Here is a 20770-nt window from a genome sequence, read left to right on the forward strand (position 1 = left end):
TATAGGATAGGGGGTGGAACTAGTTGATGTTCTGGAAGGGCTGGCCCCTCTGCATTCAGGACTTATCTGGTCCAGGAACCCAACTGGAGGTCGTAGGTTTGGAGAGTTACCCTAGTGCATAGAACCTTTGTAGAATCTTATATATTGCCCTAGGTATTCTTTAGGATTGGAGGAATGGTTTTGTCAAGTTATGATAGGCAGCAATATCTAACTGAAGCATGCATAAGAGTGACCTCCAGCATAGCCTCTTGACTCTTTTTGAACTCTCTCAGCCACTGATACCTTATTTGCTACACTTCTTTTCCCACTTTTGGTTACGATGGCATTGTGGATCCCATGACCCTCATTCCTGGGCGTCATCTCCCACGCAGCCAGGGAGACTTTCATCCTGGATGTCATGTCCCATGTCAACAAAAAGGTCCTCCAGAGGTTACTCTTAGTCATACCTATAGGTAGGGTAAGCTTCTCTGCTACTTTCATAAGCTTCACAAGAGCAAGCCTCAAGATCAAGGGCTTGGTCTGTTGATTTGGGTGTCCCTAATGTTTGGCACAGTATCCGGGGTTTCCCTGCTGGTAAAGTTTAATAGTTCCATAATTTTTCTCCCATCTGTCAAAGGACTTTGCCAACACTTTTTTTTTTTTTTACTTTTTTAAACAACTATATTATTATCTTTGCTTGTATACAATAATTTTGTGTGTGTGGTATATCCTTTATAAAAAATATTTTTATTGATAAACAACATGCAAATACAAACATTCTTAACATACAAACATTCCATACATGGTGTACAAGCAATAGCTCACAATATCATCACACAGTTGTATATTCATCACCATGATCATTTCTGAATATTTGCATTACTCCAGAAAAAGAAATAAAAAGAAAAAAGAAAAAACTCATACATACCATATCCCTTACCCCTCCCTCTCATTGACCTCTAGTATTTCCACCTACCCAATGTATTTGAACCTTTGTTCCCCCTATTATTTGTTTATATTTTTTAATCCATATTTTGTACTCATCTGTCCATAGCCAACACTTTTTGATTATTTGCTTAATATACTCTGGTATGTATCCAGGCATTACATTAAACTACATAAGATTAAAGGTCCTCATTCTTATTCTGGGCTCCTTTGATTTGGATTGTTTAAGTGATCTATCCAGATAAATTGAGTTAGATTATGTGCTACAGAAAACCTAGGTTCTGGACATAATAAAACTTCCTTCCTTTGGTCTCAAACAGTAGGTGAAGTTCTAAATTACAGGCAATGTCTTCCTTATCTCTATACTCTGAATTACCTTAATCCCAACCCAATCAGAGTTCAGACATTTTATTGCTGAATAGTATCCCATTGTATGGAGAGACCATAATTTGTTAATCTGTTTGTCAACTGATGGGCATTTGGATAATTTCCAGTTTGGGGCTACTACAAATAAAGCTGCCATGAACATCTATATACAAGGCATTGTGTGGGCTTTTGCTTTCCTTTCTTACAGGCAAATGTCTAGGAGGGAATGGCTGGGGCATATGGTGTGTCTACTTAACTTTTTAAGAAACCACCAAACTATTTTCCAAAGTGGCTGAACCATTTTACATCCCCACCAGCCATGGATGAGAGTACTGGTTCCTCCACATCCTCTCCGACACTTGGTATGATCAGTCTTCATAATTTTAGCCATGCTGATAAATGTGCGTGTCACTGTGGTTTTGATTCACTAATAAATCATCCTACTCCTCTTATTTGCCATTTATATATCTTCTCTGGTGAAATGTCTGTTCAAATCCTTTGTCCTCTTTTTGTATTGGGTTGTTTATGTTACTGTGATTCAATTTTGAAAGTTCTTTGTATATTCTGGATAAACCTTTTTTATCAGATATATGATTTGCAAATATTTTCTCCCAGCCTGTGACTCATCTTTTCATTCTCTTCATGGTCTTTTGAAGAACAAAGGTTTTTTTTTTATTTTGATGAATTCCAGTTTATCAATTTGTTCTTTTTGGTGTTGAATCTAAGAACTCCTTGCCCAACCAAGGTAACACATATTTTCTCTAGAAGTTTTGTAGTTTTAGATTTCACATTTAGGTCTATGACCCATTTGACATAATTTTTTGTATGGCGTGAGATAAGAGTCAAGGTTCATTTTTTTTTTTTTTTTTTTGCACATGGCTATTTAATTGTGCACCGTTTGTTGAAAAAGACTACCTGCACATGACAAAGTCCGCTGGCTCTTTGCTCCGGGGTTTTGCTGCTATCAGCCCCTGGTTCCAGTGGCCTCTTCTGAGTTTCTTTGGGCCCTCCCTGGGCTTCTCTGGGACAAAATCTGGATTCTATCTCTTCGCTTAGCATCTCCAAACATCTGTGACTTGGTGCCAATTCTCGGCTCATCATGTGGGCTCTCCAAACGTCTTCAATCTTCTGCACCTGAGCATTTTTCCAAAATGTCTCCCTGTGTCGGCTCCTTTAAAAACTCCAATAAACTAATTAAGACACACCTTAAATGGGCTGGCTCACACCTCCATGGAGGTAACTTAATCAAAAGGTCACACCTACAATCGCATGGGTCATATCTCCATGGAAACAACCTAATCAAAAAATCCCATCCCACAATAGGCCTGCACTCACAAGATTGGATTTGGATTAAAAGAACATTGGTCAGTGGTAGAATGCTCGCCTTTCATGCGGGAGACCCAGGTTCGATTCCCGGACCATGCACCCAAAAAACAAACAAACAAAAAAAAGAACATTGGTTTTCTGGGGATACATAACAGTTTCAAACCAGCACAAATAGTAAGTGCTTAACAAGTATTAACCATAAATACTGGATCTAGAGGAGGGAGTTCCTGCCTTTCCTTAGGCAGTGTAACTTCTGGACTGCTTTATCCATGCTATGATCACCTAAATATTTTTATAGCATTGTTGTAGATTCATAAATCCACAGATATTTAATAAGAACCTACTGTCAGATTCAGATAAAAGCAGTGAATAGTTTTATAAACTCTATTAATTCTTTTGAACCCTTGAATCATAATTTCTCCTTGCCAGGACGGTCTAAATATATATATATAAAAAGAAAAAGACTACCTGTTCTAGTTTGCTAGCTGCTGGAATGCAATATATCAGAAACAGTATGGCTTTTTAAAAAGGGGAATTTACCAAGTTGCTAGTTTACAGTTCTAAGGCCAAGAAAATGTCCCAATTACAACAAGTCTATAGAAACGTCCAATCAAAGGCATCCAGGGAAAGATACCTTGGTTCAGGAAGGCTGACGAAGTTCAGAGTTTCTCTCTCAAGTGAGATGGCACATAGGGAACACAGTCAGAGTTTCTCTCTCATCTGGAAAGGCACATAGCAAACACGGTGTCATCTGCTAGCTTTCTCTTCTGGCTTCCTGTTTCATGAAGCTCCCAGGAGGCATTTTCTTTCTTCATCTCCAAAGGTTGCTGGCTCATGGACTCTCTGCTTCGTGGTCCTGCAGCAGTCTCTGCTCTCTCTGAATCTGTCTCATTCTCCAAAATGTTTCCTCTTTTATAGGACTTCAAAAACTAATCAAGACCCACCCAAATGGGTGGAGACATGCCTCCAGCTAATGCAGTTTAACAACCACTCTTGATTAAATCACATCTCCGGGGAGATGATCTAATTACAGTTTCAAACATACAATGCTGAATAGGGATGAGAAGAAACGATTGCCTTTACAAAATGGGATTAGGATTAAAACATGGCTTTTCTAGGGGACATGCATCATTTCAAACCAGCACACTGTCCTTTCCCCATTGGCTTGTTTTTGCGTCTTTATTGAAAATCTATTAGCCATATATGTGTGGGTTTTTCTTGAGCTCTATTTTTTCATTGATCTGTATGTCTTTTTTTTTTTTTTTTTTTTTACATTATATTTTGGTTTCCTGAACTACTTAAAGCAATACCAGGAAATGGGTTGGGTTAAAAAAAAAAAAGTGTGGAATTTATTCGCTCATGATTGAGGCCGGAAAATGTCCAAATCAAGGCAATGCTTTCTTCCCAGAGACTGGCTGCTGGTGATCCTTGGCCCCTCTGCCACAGAGCATGGTACATGGCAATGTCTGCTCGTCTCTCCCTTCTCTTCAGGGTTTGCTGCTTTCAGCTCCTTGTTTCCCTGGCGCGTGCTCTCGCTCTCTCTCTCTCTCTCTCTCTCTCTCTGGATTCATTCCATTTATAAAGGATTCCAGTAAAAGGATTAAGTCCCATCCTCAATGAGGTGGGTCACACCTTAGCTGAAGGAGCCTCATAAAAAACTCCTACTTGCAATGGGTTCACACCCACGGGAGTGGATTAGATTTACCAAAATATTTTTCTGGGGCTTACGGACAGCTTCAAGCCAACACACTCCACCCTCTGGACTCCCAAAAGACATGTTCTTCCCACATACAAAATACACTCATTCCATGACAAGGTCCTCAAAGCCTTAAGTCATTTCAGTAAAAACACTAAGTCCAAAGTCTCATCAAAATCAGTTATAGGTGTGCCCTATGCTGGGGCACAATTCCGCTCCATCTGTGGGCCTGCACGACCTAGGGAATAAGTTATCTGCTTCTAATTCACAAAGGAGGGACAGGTAGAGGATAAACATTTCCATTCTAGAAGGGAGAAATTGGAAGGAAAACAGGAGTTACGGGTCCCAAACAATTCCAAAAACTTGCAGGACAAGCTACATTAGATTTCAAGGTCTGAGAGTCATCTATGGAACGATGTTTTGTCCTCCAGGCCTGATGGAGTGGCAGCTTCACCCTTTCCAAGTGCTTGCAAAGCAGCCGTGCTCTCCCAGGAATAATGAAGTAAAGATTCCATCCTCTTCAAGCACTAAGGTGGTGGCCAGACTCTGCACGATGCCGCAGGCATCTGAGAACACCGGGGGGCAGCCCTCTTCCTGAACAATGGGGCAGGAAGCCCAGTCTCTCCATATAGGTGGGTCTGCTCTCTTGGTCCAAGAAGATGTCTTCAGTTCAGACCTCAGGCTCCACGGTGCTGCCCTCAAAGTGATTTTCCCTTCAGTCTGCCCCCTTCCTGTGTTTCGCATGTAATACACAGGGGCCCCATCCATCAGACAATAGGACTTTCCACAGATCCTTCCTGGAAAACTGCATCTCAAATCCTGACTTGCATATGATACAAACTATGTTTTGAGATCAGGTAGTGTATGCGCTCCAACCTTCCTTTGCATTTCAAGATAAACTTTAGAATCAGTTTGTCGATTTCTACAAAAAAAAATCTGCTGAGATTTCTATTGGTATTGGATTGACTCTATAGAACAATGTGGAGGGAAATTGATTTTCTAACAATATTGAGTCTTTCGATCCATGAATGTAGAATGTTTCTCCGTTTATTTATGCCTTCTTCAATTTCTCTCAGCAGTGTTTGGTGGGTTTTGTCGTAAAGGTTTTGCACATTTTTTTTTTGCAACTTTTTTCCCCTAAGTGTTTCTTATTTTTATGTTACTTTATATAAGTTCAGAATATTTTTAAATTCACAGAAGTGTTGCAAAGATAGTACAGAGTTTCTGTGTCCCCTTCACCCAGTTTCCTATAATGTTAACCACAGTACAGTCATCAAAAGCAAAATAACACTGGGGCACTACTATTAACACAACTACAGATTTTGTTCAGATTTCCTCAGTTTCCCCACCAGTGTGTTCCAGGATCCGAAGTCAGGATCCTGCGTTGTGTTTATTGTCATGTCTTCTCAGTGCCCTCCAGTCTGGGACAGTTCCTCCTTAGTCTTTCCTTGTCTTTCAATACTTTGACACTTTTTTTTTTTTTTTTTTTACTTTGACACTTTTGAAGAGGACTGGTCAGGCATTTGGTAGAATGTCTCCCAATCTGGGTTTGTCTGATGTTTTCTCATGATTAGACTGAAATTATGGAATTGGGGGAAAGACACCACAGAGGTGATGCATCTTCATTGCATCATCCCAGGGAGATGTGCTATCAATATGTCTTATTAATGGTGATATCAGTCTCGACCCCTTGGCTAAGGTGATATCTGTCCAGCTTCTGCACTGCGAGATATTCTTTCCCTTTCCCTGCTCTATTCATTATAAGTGATCACTAAATTCAACCCACATTTTTTTTCCTTTCTAAAAATATTTTTATTAATAAAGCAACATACAAACATTCTTAAGATACAAACATTCCATACATGGTGTACAATCAGTGGCTCACAATATCATCACATAGTTGTGTATTCCCTACTATGATCATTTTTTTAAACATTTGCATCACTCCAGAGAGAGAAGTAAAAAAGAAAACAGAAAAAACTCATACATACCATACCCTTCACCCCTCCCTCTCATTGACCATTAGTATTTCCATCTACCCAATTTATTTTAACCTTTGTTCCTCCTGTTATTTGTTTATTTTTTATCCATATTTTTTATTCATCTGTCCATACCCTAGTTAAGAGGCGCATCAGACACAAGGTTTTCACAATCACACAGTCACACTGTAAAAGCTAAATCGTCATATGATTATCTTCAAGAAACAAGACTACTGAACACAACTGTACAGTTTCAGGTGCTTTCCTCCAGCCACTCCAATACACCATAAACTAAAAAGGGGATATCTATGTAACGCATGAGAATAACCTCCAAGAGAGCCTCTTGACTCTGTTTGAAATCTCTCAGCCACATTTTGTCTCATTTCTCTTCCTGCTTTTGGTCAAGAAGGTTTTCTCAATCCTTGGATGCCAGGTCCCATCTCATCCCAGGATTTCTGTCCCACATTGCCAGGGATGTTTACACCCCTGGGAGTCATGTCCCATGTAGATGGGGAGGACAGTAAGTTCACTTGCCACTCAACCCACATTAAAGAAGAGAAAAATTAAGCTCCATCTCCAGAAGCACCACAGGGCCCATCCTAGCCTCCCCACCTCACCCCAACCCCCACCCATTATGTATTTGTAACTTCTTCCTCTGCATTGAGAAACCTGTCTCTCCTTATTTATGGTATTACTTACCTATTTGTTCAAACTCAGTATACATGTAAAATAGTTTAAGAATTGCCAACTCACATCCTTGTGAGAAATGAATCTACCAACTAGAATACAGTGTCTGTGTACAGTTCTTTTTGTCTTGACTCTTAAAGAATCTAGTCATAGCACCATTTCATAAAGTTATGTAGGTCAGCTCTTTTCTTCGCCACCTTCTTCCGAATCATTGTATCATATTCGTAACACAAATGTGTTCCTAACTATTTCATATTTTGTGATACTTTTTAAAATGATATTTAAAATTTTAATACCTGGTCACTGCTAGTATATAAAATTGATTTTTGTAGATTAATGCTGTATCTTGCAACCTTGTTAAACACACTTATTATAGTATATATATTTTTTATTTCTTAGGATTTTCTGCATAGATGATTATGTCCTCTGTGAATAAAGAAATGGATTCCTTTCCAATCTGCATGCTTTATATTTAATTTCTTATCTTATTGCATTGGCTAGGACTTCTAGTACAATGTTGAAAAGAAGTGAGATTGGGCATTCTGGATGTGTTTTGAAGGTAGAGATGAAAGGATTTCCTAAAGGATTGGAATGTAATGATTAGTATGAGTGATGACCTCCTGTTGGAGAAAGAGTTGGTTTCCACAGAGGGGGCCCGGGGCTCTGGTGGAGGTGGTGGGATGGTTTGTAGGGCACACAAAGGTGGTCAGGGCGTTGTCGAGAAGCCCCTGCTCAGCAGAGTTGAGAGGTTTTGATAAGCAGGAGACTTTCCTGTGCACCTTTCTTCCTTGTTTTAGTTTGAGCTCAAGCACAGAGTCTAGGAGGATTTTGTGAGATATTTTAAGAAGGAAGATGGGCTGAAGACTGTTGAGCTTTCCTCCTTCCTTCAATCCCAGATTCTTAGTTCTGGGTCCCCATCAAAAGGCACCTGAATGAATAGGACAGAGTCCCAGCTTTGGGGTTAGGTGCTCTGAGCTGGAATCCTGGCTCTATAAGTGCCAGCTGTGTGACCTGAGGGGGGTCCCAGCCTCAGTCGCCCCATCTTGGGGACAGTGATATGAAGCACACAGAGTGTTTTTAAGAATCCACTGCCACAACCATAACAATAGCCACACTTATTGAATCTTACCATGTGCCAGGCTCTGTTCTAAATACCTTATTTCTAGCTACTCATTTCTCTGCCTGAGTATTGTGTGAGATGAGTATGATTATTACTATTATGTCTATTTTACTAATGAGGAAACGACAGTGAAGGTCCCAGCTGGTAAGTGGTGGAGCTGGCAGTCTGATTCCAAACTTCTGCTGTTACCACCAGGAACTGTCACGCCTTTGCTAGTGCTGCACCCTCTGCCTGAAGGCCTTCCCCCTTTCTCTTCGCCTGGATCACTTTCGCTACTCCTCAACTCAAGCATCACCTCCTTCCGGAACCCTCCCCTGACCCCCTCCCCCGCCCCGCACCTGCCCATTGCCAGCAGGCCCAGGTCCCCGGCCGCCCACACTCTCACCACCCGTGCGCCCCCCAGCTCAGGGCCTATGCCTTCCTCATCCTCACCCTCCCCAGCATCCAGCAAGGGGCTTGAAACTCAGTGTGTATGTGGGGGGTGGGGGGGTGTCAGCGAATCCTTCCTGCCCTGAAATGCAGAGCTTGGGCACCAGCCTGGGTCACCATCTTGAAATCCCACAGTCGTGGCCTCTGGCCCCGCCCCTAGTTCCCTTAAAACCAAGATCTCCTGCAAGGAGGCGGTCACTGCGATGAAGCCCCTGGCCTGAGGGCATCTCAGGGCCCGGTCCTCCCTTTGCGCCACCTGCCCGCCGGCCCCAGGATGCTCCAGGAAGTGCTGTGCATGGCGCCCGCCCCCACCCGCCACCTCCCAGAGAAGGGACCATTGTGTCCCAAGGGTTAACGAGGGATGCGAGGAAGGAGCCCTTTAGCCATGATGCCCTCTGACCTTTCATAAATCAGAGGGGCTGGGGGCGAGGGGGCTGCTTGGCAGGACTTCGTGGGGTGGGGGCTTAGAAGCAGCTGCGCGCGACGTTGACATTGTTCCCACCATTCTAAGTGCAACAAATCCCTCTATTGTGTTCCTGGTTTATCTGGTTCCTCTTGTTTATTAGCAGGGCTCCTTTGGCAGCGGTTCCAGCCCTGGGCGGGTGGAAAGAGTGCTGGCACGCACCGCGGGGGGAGGGGCTGGGCAGGGGGCTGCTGTCAATGCCCGCATTGTCCCCGCGCTTTTTGTTTCTACTGTAATGACATGTTGGAAGAGAGAGAGAGAGAGAGAGAGAGAGGGGAAAAAAAAAAAGATGCTAGTTGGGGTGGGGGTGGGTGGGGAAAGGGAGGGCAGAAAAGAAAGAGCCGAGCGAGGGCGCGGGTGCGGATTGATGTCTGGGCCTGGGCGGATGTGCCGGCAGCTGGGCTGGCCGGCCTGGATGGAGCCAGGCAGGGGTGCCTGGGGGGCGGTGGCGTGAGGGGCCGTCAGTCCCCCACCCCGGCCTCTGCCGCCTGGCACCAGGTCCCCCCGCCATCCCCCAGGCCTCCAGAGGCAGCTGAGGGGCTGTGCCAGAGCGGGGCAGGTGCCAAGGTCTGGGGGCCCGTATCCCGATGTGCCCCTGTCTGGCTGTGCCGCCCGAGGCAGGACGCTTAGCCTCTCTGGGTCTTGGAAAATAGGGGTGCTGGGGGAGACAGATTTCAGGAAGAACTTCCAAAAGGCTCTTCTGGGGCTTTGGAAATGGTGGTCTGGCTTCCCCGGTCCCAGGTCCATCTGTCCCCCAGCACTGCCCCCAGGTGACAGTGCCAAGGCCTCATCTCCTCCCTGGGTCTGGTCTAGCAGGTGGGCAGGTGAGAGGAAACTGAGTGAGACGGTGGGGCCCTGGTCCCAAGGGCTCTGCCAGGGGCCATGCTGAATGGGGGAGAAGAGCACAGGGTACCTGAACACATCGTAGAGCCTGCTCGGCATTTTGGGGCTGGAGGGTCCTCTGAGGCCGTGGGTCTCTCCTTGCTGTTTCCTGCAGCCCTGTCTGTAGCCCCAGCCAAAAAGTCACCCGCCCGCGCTGGCATAGCCACAGAGACCAGAGCCACCCCCACCCCCACCCCCGCGCTCACTCTGCCCAGCCCTTGCGTTTTGGAAGTTCTTCCTGAAATCTGTCTCCCCATAGCTTTCACCTTTTGGTTTCAAGTCTATTCACTGGAATCACATGGAACAAGTTATGCTTCCCTGGGAATCCGTGTCCTCACCTTAACATGGGAATGGTGTCCCTGCTGACCTACCACACAGCAAAGGCTTTTCTGTGGAACCTGTGGAAACGTCTCCAGCCCCGCCCCCCGGCTTTGGCTAGGAGTTTGCTGCCTTTGGGAAAGGGGTGGTGACCATCAGAGACTTCTGAGAGGATTGGCTTAGGGTCAGGGCTCAGTCTGGGGTCAGGACCAGGGCTCAGGCTGCAGCTAGAGTAAAAGTTCTTTCTGGGTGAGGGTAAGGGTTCAAGTCTGGGGTCAAGATCAGGGCTCGGGCTTGGCCCACACAAGGGTTCAGTCTGGAATGAGGGTCAGGATTGACTAGGGTTTGGAACAGGGCTCTGACTGTCAGAGACAGGAAAAGGGTTCGTTGGGGGTTAGGGTAATGGCTGAGCCTGGGTTAGAGATCACGCTGTGACCCTGAGAAATGTTCACTTTTGGGGTTAGGAGCCAGGTCCAGTCTGTCACCAAGATTAGAACTCCGTAAAGGTCCCACAGGCCTGGGCCAGGGTCAGGGTCAGGGCCAGGCCTTGGGCTCAGGCTGAGGTCAAGGCTTGGGCTCTCACCCAGGTTTGGCTCCATCTGTGGCTGGGCTGGGGTCAGGGCTCAGCTGGAATGTGGGCCAGCACTCAGTTTGGGGCTGCGTCTTTGACTCTTAGGTGACCTAGTGGGGACTGAGCTCCTGAAGGTGCATTTTTGCATCTTGCTCCCTACTGGCTCAGCCCACCACGGTTTTCTGTGGCAGACTCCAATCTCTGGAAATTATCAGCAGAGCTGGCAGCAGCAGCGTGTACTGGGGTAGTACATCAGGGAGGGGGGTTGAAGCCAGAGCACAGAAGGGAAGGGCTCCGTTCTCCAGGTAGCTCATTGGAAGAGGTCGTGGTGTGATGTGTGTGAGGGAAGGAGGCAGAGGGGTCAGATATGGGGGGCTGGGGGGCTGCTTCTGGAGGACCAGCATGGCATGGGCAGATGAAATCCTGTTTCTCCAGAGGGTGTGAGAGCCAGGCCACTGGCCCCAGAATTTCCCAATAGATTCTGGGGAATGGTTTGGGATTGCAAACATGGCTAATGTGGAGACGAGTGGGTGGGGTGGATGGGATGGAAGAGCTTGGAACAGGAGAGAAAGAGAGACCTTGGGGGGCAGGGTCCTTCCTCCTGGGCATCTGTGCAGACGTGCCTGCTGTGTTGACATGTGAGTGAGTGTGCATCTGTGTGTGTGTGAGTGAGGACCTGCCTGCTCCTGCAAGCACATATGTGGGGGCTCATCTGTATCTGGGGGTGTCAGGTGACTTTGATTATGTTTGGTGCATGGCAGTGGCGGGGTCAGGATGACATATCCCTCCAACCCCAAAGCTGCTGGTGCCCCTTCCTCAGCTCCCAGCTCCTGCAGTCCCCAAGGGACCTGGCCATCACCACATGACGAGCACTGAGCCCTGGACAACCGTCAGCTGAGAGCCCATCGCCCACTTAGGCTAGGAGCTGGAGTACTCTAAGTAATCCTTCCAGAACAGTCCCATGGCCTTGTCAAGGACATCTTCAGGCAGCAGTTGAGGAGTGAGACTCTCAGGTTATGGATCAAGGTTTCTCAAGACCCCCGTGGACCACACACCTTTCCTCCCGGATCACCCAAACCCACCCTAAGAACGGCACTGTTCCCAGGAACCTGCCTGGGTAAATGGACCTGCCCAGGGTAAACAGAGAGGGGCCTAGGGGGAGGGCAGAGGCGGGCACCCAGCAGGGGTACCTGTGAGGTCAGGCAGGTGGGATCTGAGGGTCCCCTCTACCACCCCGTCCCCCACTGTTACTCTTTTCTTGGCTCTTTTTGGCTGTCAACATCCAGGTGACACCTAAGTAGGAGAAGGATGCCTCTTCAAAGTCTCTGGCTTCTGGTCTCTCTTTCTCCCTCCCCTCTTCTTTCCCAGCCCTGCTAACCACCCCTGACAGCTGTGATTTATCTCTGGGCTGAGGGTCAGCTACACATTCCTTTACCCTCGGGGTCAGGGTTAGGGGAGGGTGGCAGGACCAGAGGGGCCTGAGGGGTCCCCCAGAGCCACACCTGCCTACATGGCCGTGTGCTGAGGCTACTTCTTGTGCATCACTCCTGCCGCTTCACCCCCACCACTCACAGGGCACCCACTGGGCGCTGGGCCCTCTGTTGGGGACCCAGGGCCTGAGGGAGTCGGTGTGAGCCTGCCCTTGGGGAACCCACCGTTGCAGCGGGAAAGGCAGCCCATGGGGGAAGGCCTGGCTAAGGGGCACCCAGCCGGGGGAAAGCTGCAGCCAAGCTTCTGGCTGGTGCTGTGTCTTGTAGGCTTGTAGATGCAGAGGAGTTGGCCGGCCAGGGTACGTGTGTGCTGGGGTTGGGTGGAGGTGGCCTCAAACCTACTGATAATGATGGAACTTGGTCACACAGCTGCCCTGGCCCAGGTCTTCTTCATGTTCAGCAAAAGGTACTCCAGTGGAAACGGCGCAGGTTTCAGGTTAGATCCAGGTGGGTCGAGTCCGGGACCCAATGCTTTCTAGCCCTGTAGCCTCAGAGAAGCTAGGGAGCTTCTGAGCTCTGAGCTCCGAGCTCTGAACCACAGTTTCCTTCTCGATCAAAGGGGATAACAGCATCTATCTCTGGGGCAGTGTGAGAATGGTAGGGTCTCACTTCTCATCTGCCAAATGGCCTCGAGCTAGATGGCCTCCAGGTCCAATGACATACACAGATGTCTCCGACTTTTTTTTTTTTTTTGCTTGTGTATCCTTCTTGGTAAAAAATATGGGGGCATGAATATCAGATGATGTACAGATATTCCTCACTATCGGAATCTTTCCAGCTCCCAAATTTGGATAAACAAGAATCCAAAGCCAAGTCTGATTATTGAGATTTGATTGAGATTATTGAAATCCATTTGGTTCCTGAATTTTGGGTAGTAAGGACTATCTCAAAGAATTGATCAGTATCTATTCAGTTCTTGAAACGTAGCTGTGTATTTATTTATTTATTACAAATTACATATATGAACCACTAAACAAAAAAAAAAAACACAAAGTAGAAGCTTTAAAATGATGAGAGTAAAAATAAAAATGGAAAGCAATGGCGCACCCACTGGGCCATTCTGTGCTGCCCTTGGGGTGCTCCAGCCTTCTCTGAAGACTCCTGGGCTATAATGGCGGCGGGGAGGGATTGAGGGGAAAGGAAGCACCCTGCGTGGGTTATCCCAGAGGGCAGCGGGGATGGCAGGGAACCTAGCCCTAGAAGCCTTTGTTTGTTCATTCAACATCGCATCCACCTACCCCCTGGGCTGGCTCTGGGGTGTCAGGGAGAATGAAACGTGCTGTCTGCCCGGAGGAAGTCAGGGATGTCATCTTGTCTCTTCTTTTATCGACAACAGGTCACACAGCCAGAAAATGGTTTCTTAACATCTAAAAAGGACTTTGTAAAACTGTCTGGGCCTAGTGCCTTTTATGAAGCTAAATCTTTGTATTGTTTTTCTGTGGTTTTGGTTCTGGTGATCACAGTTTTGTAAGCAGGTAATTTATAGCCCAGCATGAGGATGTAATAGATGTACGTGGGAGCCCAAGGCAACTTTATGGGGGTGCAGGAAGAAAGGGGAAGGGACAAATGGGAGAAGACCAGCATTTGGCAACCAATTCAGGATTCATCAGGCAGACAAGGTGAGAAGGCAGTGTTAGCAAAACACGCAGAGTGGAGAGAGGCTGGTGCATCCGAGAATGTGATTTGATGTGGCTGAAATGTAGGGTGTGAAGTGCTAGGGGAGGAGGGAGAGTGGGGTGTGCGGTTGACATGCTAAGAGTCTGGATTTTTCCTAGAGGGGTGAGGAAGCCGTGGAGATTCTTGAATAGGGGGGTGGTCTAGGTAAGACCCGCTCCACCCCAGGCCCTGGCAGTGGGGGTCTGGCTCCACTGTTCATGCCGTGTAAGATGAGGCCCCCACACCACAGATTCCTTCCCTCCTGGGCTCTCCTGCCTCTCAGAGGCCCCTTCCATCTTCTGGTCTCCTTTCCCGCCCCTCCAGCTCCCTGAGAGAACATTCCCATTCCACATAACTTCTTCACGCTCTTGGCACTTCAAGTCTCAGCTCAGTCCCTTTTCCCAAAGAGCCTTCTCTATGTGACCCCTCGCCACAGACACACATGCACACTCACTCATATGCATGCACACATGTGCACACACACTCGCATACATCCACACATACAGGCACACAAATGTGCTTTCACACAATCATACACATGCACAAGCATGCATATATATTCACTTATATGCAGGCACACTCACATCCACATGCACTCACACAATCACATACGTGCATACTCACATCATACTCACACATATACACCCACACACTTTCATGCACACTCACTCATGTACATGTACACACACACAATTACAGTGCTCACTTGCATACAATCACACCTGCTCCCCTTCCACTTTCTCTGATCTCTCTCATTTCCAAACTTCTCTGCAGGGATGGAACTAATTATTGAGAACCAACAGGGTGCCAGCCAATGGGTTTGTCTTTCCATGAATTCTCTCTTTGACTTCTCATGATAGTCCTGCTGGGTAGATACTGCCCCATTTTACAGATGCACAGACTGAAGGCCTCACAATTAATAAGTGGTGGGACCAGGACCTCAATGCTGGGCTCCAGGGCACCACGTCTACCCCTTCTTTTTGGCATTTTTCACAGCCTGCTCTGTGTCGTTTCTGTGTATAAAACTCACCTCTTCAAGTGGACAAGCTCCCGACGATCAGGATCATTTTTTCCTTCTCTCATGTCTCCTGCAGGGCTGGAACTCAGGTGGTGCTCAATAAGTGCTCTTAATGACTCTTAATTTGGGTGTCAGAGGGGGAGGTCTCAGGAGCCACAGCTGTGTCCTCATGCTGCTGCCTCAGCCTGGCATGTCCCCCCCAATCAGCCCAGACTCACCTTCCAGGACCAGCTTGGGTCCTCCCTGGGGAAGTTCTCCTGCACATCTTCCTCCTCCATGTCTGTGAGTTTAGCCCTCACACTGGGCCCTCTCCGTGGGACTGTTTTATTAGAGTAGTTTGTTTATTCATCTTTCTTCCGCCTTGTTCTGCGAGCTCCTTGGGGACAGGCCTGTGTCTGACTCTTTGGGGGGCTTGGAGATGTCCCCAAGTCCCACACAGAGCAGGCTCTTGGAGAAAGCTCCTGGAATTGAAGCACCTTATGGAATCCTGAAATCTCGTCTGCATTTTGCTCAGCATCCTGACTTGGGCCGGACTCTCCTGTCTGCTTCTGGAGAAGGCTTTGGTGGAGAACCCCTTCCAGGTGCCTCTGCCTTAACCCTTCATCACCCACACCCCCACCCGCCATGCTGGCCTTCAGATGTTTGGACCCCACGTTGAGGAGAAGTGTGCTTGATTTGTGCCCTTGGTCCATCCTCTGGGGCACTGAAGCCCTGAGTGGGTGGCCTATGAGCAGACCTACCCTGCTTCCCTCTCTCCCCTCCACGCCCAGGGCAGCTGGCTTGGATGCCCGAGGGGACCCGCTGTCCCTTCCCTTTTTAGCACAAACGAGGCAGTGGATACAGACAGAAGAGCCCAAGAGACTGGGGATCCAGCCCTTTCTCTACCACCAGCCAGGCCTCTGCTAGTCAAGCCACCTCTCTGGGCCTCAGTTTCCCTCTCTGTAGCACCAGGGGGTTGGTGTCCCTGGCCCCCGGGCCCACCCCAGCTGTGCCCTTCTGCAACTGTGAGGTTCTCGGGGCAGAGGCAGGAAGGCAAGATGGTCCCTCTTTCCCCACCGCTTCTCCCTGTCCCCCAGGGTCACCCCAAAGCCGCCCCCTCCCCCGGCTCCCTGGAACTTCCCTGCAGCTGCAGGCCTGGTGAGACAATTGGGTGTTTTAGAGAAATACATTTTTGGGCTAATTTGCCATGCATAAGTGTTTCTCTTACCCTTTAAAGGCGGAGAACAAAGAGGCCTTTCTGCGCCCAGGCAGGCTGCTGGGGAGGGGACCGCAGCTGTACCGGGCCGGCGACCCTCCTCCCTCCCTCCATCCCTGTGAGCGCCCCACCAGGCCGCCCACCCCCCAGGAGAGACAGCCTGGACTTTCCCAGCCTCCCCCGGTCCCCTGCCCTGGCTGCCTCGGAGGCCTCTCTGGCCCTGACCTGCCCCAGCCCCCACCCTCTCCCACCAGCTGCCCCAGGCAAGAGGGAAAGTGTGCGTGGGTGGGTGGACGGATGGGGAGGGGGCAGACAGGGAGGGCGAGCAGCTTTCCACGTGGCCGGGGCGGCGGGCCGCTCGCGGGGATGGTGACGGCCTGGCTGTGTATGTCAGTGTGTGGTGTGGCTGTAGGGTGCGGGCCCGGTGTCAGCCGTAGGGTGACTCGTCGGTGTCTACGGGTTATGTGGTAGTCATTCATTCATTCACTCGTTCATTCACCAAACACTATGGAGTTCACACTATGTGTAGGCCTCTCCCGAGAGACACGGATGATTCTAATACAGCAGGCTAAGAAGAGGTGCCACCTTCGAGAGGGAATCATATAAACGGAAGTATAGGGGCATGTAAAGGATGTGTCCTCCCCTGTGAATGATGAGGGAGGTGGGGGGATGAGGCGGGCTCACAGATGTCCCTGTTCTCCCTTGCTTGGTGAGTGACATCTGTGAAGCTGGTGGCTTCTGCAGCACACCCTCCCTTGCCACAGGTCGCCAGTCGCACCTTTGCTCAGGCTGTACCTTCTGCCTGGAGCTCCTTCCTTGCTCTGCTCTCTGCTGTTCCCAGACCACGCGAGAGTTCTCCCTCTCTCCCGAGCCTCCTCCATCAGCGCTTGGCTCCTCAAGTGTCCTTGCCTGTCTCCCCCAGCACACCTAAGGACAGATGTACTTGTGCACACAGTACACACTCACATACAGACACAGCAGTTGTGCGAGCTGCTCTCTGCACAGACTCCTTGAGGATCGCCCCCAGCGCCCAGCGCCCAGCGCCCAACACCCAGCATAGGGTAAGTTCACAGCTCTCGGGCTCAGGAAAAGGAGCCAGGAGGGCTGGGCACCTCTCCTCTATCCTCACTTTTTTTTTTCTTAGAGAAAAATAGCTTCATATTATTGGATGTACACTTGTCCACATCAGTGCAGTTATCCTAACTTTTATTGAATACCTCTTGCATACCCGAGACGGTGGCAGACATCTGCTAGCTCATGCACTCATAGTGACTTTATAACGTAGGTGTTAATAGCCACCACTCTTTTACAGATGGGGAAGTCGACATGTAGAGAGGCTCAGGTTTTGCCAAAGATCATGCAGCTTTTAGGGGAGGAGGTGGTATTCGAACCCAGCAGCCTTCCGGCAGAGTCTAGCCTCGCAACCATTATGTTTGTGCAGCTCGAGAGCCAGCTGCTGCCTGGAGCCTTCTGGGACCTCCTGGCGCATTCTGGTTCCTCCGTCAGACACCCTGCACATGGCCCTGCCCTGTCTGTCCCTTGTGCCTCTCTGAGGGAGACTGAGTGAGTTGCGGGAGGCTGCTGTATGGGAACCATGGGGTCCTGGGATGACAGACAGAGACAGGACCAGGGTGGGAGGCACAGGCTGGCTTCTACCTCACCCCAGGGTGAAGGACCACCCTTGCTACTTGGATTTCAGGACCGCTGAAAGATTCAAAGCCCTTTCTAACAGCATACATAGTGTCGCTGGCTGTGCACATATCCTGATGGCGTGCCTCACCTCTCTGTACTTCCAGTGTTAGTGCACGGTGACTGATGGGGTGTTTGCCACCCTCCATGTACATGCACACGTGCACATATCTCCGGGAATGCTGGTGTGCGTGCACACACACACACCTGTCTCTAGGTGCACAGTGAATGCGCGCATGTGTATCTGTCTCTGGGCATGCCGGGATATGTACGCGCGTGCATCTGTCCTTGGGTGTGTCTGTGCTTGCAGGCACGTGCATCTGTCTCTGGGTGAGTCAGTGTATGCATGTGCCTGTGCATCTGTGTCTGGGTGTGCTTGGGAGATGGAGAGGGAGGCAGAGATTGGAGAGAGGACAGTGGCCGCCCGGCCATCTGCATCCTGTGCCTGGGGTAGGGAGGAAGAGGCAGCTGTCGGCCCCCAACACACTCCTGCACATACACACCCTCTGGAGACTGGAGTAAAACCTGCAGAGAAGGGGATATGGCTGTTTGCCCTGGGGCCCCACTGTGATGGGCAGGCGGCTCCGGGGCCTGTCTGAACAGGGTTTCCACTGACTCGCTGAGGCCCTGCGAGCCCGGGCCACCCATTGCAGTCTGCTGACGGGCACGGATGGGTGCTGACTGCGCCTGGCTGCTGGGCAGGGCTGGGCGTGGGCGGGTGACCCCTCCGCCCTCCAGAGGAGCATGCAGTCTGAGACAAGAGAGCATCCTGAAAAACGGAAAAAGGGAGTTCCAGGCTTTGGAGAGTGTGTGCAGTGGTCTGCAGGGGTGGTGGGGAGCTCGAAGGAAGGGGTGTTCCCACTGGAAGGCTGGGGAAGTTAGGAAAGGAGATGGATGGTTAGACAGATGGCGGGGACGAGAGGCGTTTAGTCACAGAATCCTAGAACTGAGCAGGAGAGGTTGAAAGTCACTGGGGAAGCCCCTGACCGAGTCTAGGTGATACAGACAGCTTAACTGAAGCCAGGGAGGGGGATGACTTGCCAGGGGTCCCACAGCAAGACTGTGATGGAGTCAATTCCCCAAGCAGTTCCTAAGGCTGCTGTGCATCAGGGTGAGGATTCAACATCAAAGAAGGGCCTGTCCTGCCTTGATCGGCTGTGGGCTAGTGGGTAATGGACACATGGACAATTGGCTGCTACTTGGTGCCATGAGTGCAGCAATCCAGGCATGCGTAAGGCAGAGGGGCAGAGGGGGTAACGGGGGACCTCTAACTGGGAGACTGCTCAGCAGAGGTGGCGTTTGGGTTGGGTTTTGAAGAATACAGAGGAGTTCAAGAGGCTGACAGGGAATGAAGGGATTGGCTTCCAGGGAACCTAGATGGTTTGAGTTGGTTCTTGTTCTTACCACCCCTGAGATCAGTGGCCAGTCCATTTTCCCTGCATATTGCATTCCAAGGGAGTCAGGCTGCAGGCAGCGTGGGGAAGGCAGGAGGATTTTGATAGGTTTCTGGGGAATGAGTTCAGGGTATCTGACTCAGGCTCAGTCAAGACACCAGGTCAGTCCTCATCACGGAGGCTCAATCCAACTCCCGTCCATTCAGTCAGTGACCATTTATTGAACATCAGTTGTGAATAAGGGTTACAGGGTGGGGAGGGTTTCAAGAGGCAAAAATGGAGGAAAGGCATTTTAGGAGAAGGGAACAGCATGAGCAAAGTGAGGCGACTGGAAAGCAAGGGACTTGTTCAGCAAGCGTGTCTGTCCTTGTGTGGCTGGAGCACGGCTGCATGGAGGGAGCAGTTTGAGTGTCATTAGGAAGATTGGCTGGGCCAGAAGCTGGGGCTGGAAGCCCAGGGAAGAGGTTTGAGCTGTAATCTGTTGTAAGTGAGAGATGCCAGTGGCTCTCAAGTGAGGATGATTCCCCCAAGAGCCCAAGGCTGGCCCAGCAGCTTGAGAGAACCCAGCAGTCCCCCTACCCCTCGGCCCTGGGGAAGGCAGGAGATAGGACTGCTGGGCAGTGGGGGACTGGTAAATGCTAACAACTGGCTCTGGGTGCGGGGAAGGGCGAATTTGTATGTTTGTTGATTTTCATGGTTAAAACTTCTACTGTGGCCCATTTGAACCTTCCAAGGTGACATCAACAGGCTTGGAAAATTCCTGAAAATTTAACAACCAGCTCTCATGAGCTGGGATGAGCTGGGCTCCAGCACCTCGTGCGTCCTGGGTTATAAACTGTGTTTGCCCAAGACTGCCAGAGCTAAACCCCCTCCTCTCCTGGCTCACTCCTGGGCCGCGTGCAAATGGGAGCCCAGGGATGGAAAGGTACCCGGGAGGAACTGCTCCGTGAAAATGCCCAAGCTCAGGGCCCTCCTGTGTTCTGAGGTCCTGCAGGCCCGGGCCTAGCTCAGCCTGTAACGTGCCGGGTGACTCAGGCAGCCCCCTCATTCCCCTGGGCTGACTTCCTTTGCAGGATCACTCCTGGGAAGAGAGAGAGAGGGCACCATGCCCTGGGGAAGCTTGTGGGTAAGTGGGGGCAGGATTTGACTGGGAAGGTCTTGGGGAGCCATGGCTCCCTGAAAATAAGGAACATTTACACTCCCCACCCCAGCTCCCGCACTCCTTCTCCTGACAAATTCATCACACCAGGAGACTGGCACCAGTGGTGAGGGGTGGCGGCAGGTGGAGTCCTATAAAGCCGGAAGCCTGGGGACAGAAAGTGGGGGGAAGCGGGGGGGGCTGGTGGTAGGAGAGCCACGTGGGAGGCCCTGGGAAAGAGGGGGGAGGTGGGCTACCGATGGCCTCACCTGGGGGGCCCTGTAGGGCCACGGACAGAAAGGCGAATGCCTGGGTTTTGGAACGCATTGGTCCCTCTGCCTGGCATCACCCGCTTTTTGCCTGGAAAACACTCATCCGTCAGGCCTCGGCTCCAGCACGATCTCTTCCGAGAAGCTCCAACATTTGAGC

General features: G+C 49.7%; 1 long non-coding RNA gene across 1 annotated transcript in view; it reads left to right on the top strand.

Moving 5' to 3' along the window:
* Positions 1-7339, top strand: part of LOC143690968 (uncharacterized) — a 28564-nt gene extending 21225 nt beyond the window's left edge. Inside the window, exon 3 of the long non-coding RNA XR_013179294.1 lies at positions 4744-7339. This is a non-coding gene — a long non-coding RNA (uncharacterized LOC143690968). The remainder of the gene's footprint in view (positions 1-4743) is intronic.
* Positions 7340-20770: the final 13431 nt, after the last annotated feature.

This window comes from Tamandua tetradactyla, chromosome 7 (assembly GCF_023851605.1).
Source record: "Tamandua tetradactyla isolate mTamTet1 chromosome 7, mTamTet1.pri, whole genome shotgun sequence".
In the NCBI taxonomy this organism is placed as follows: Eukaryota; Metazoa; Chordata; class Mammalia; order Pilosa; family Myrmecophagidae; genus Tamandua; species Tamandua tetradactyla.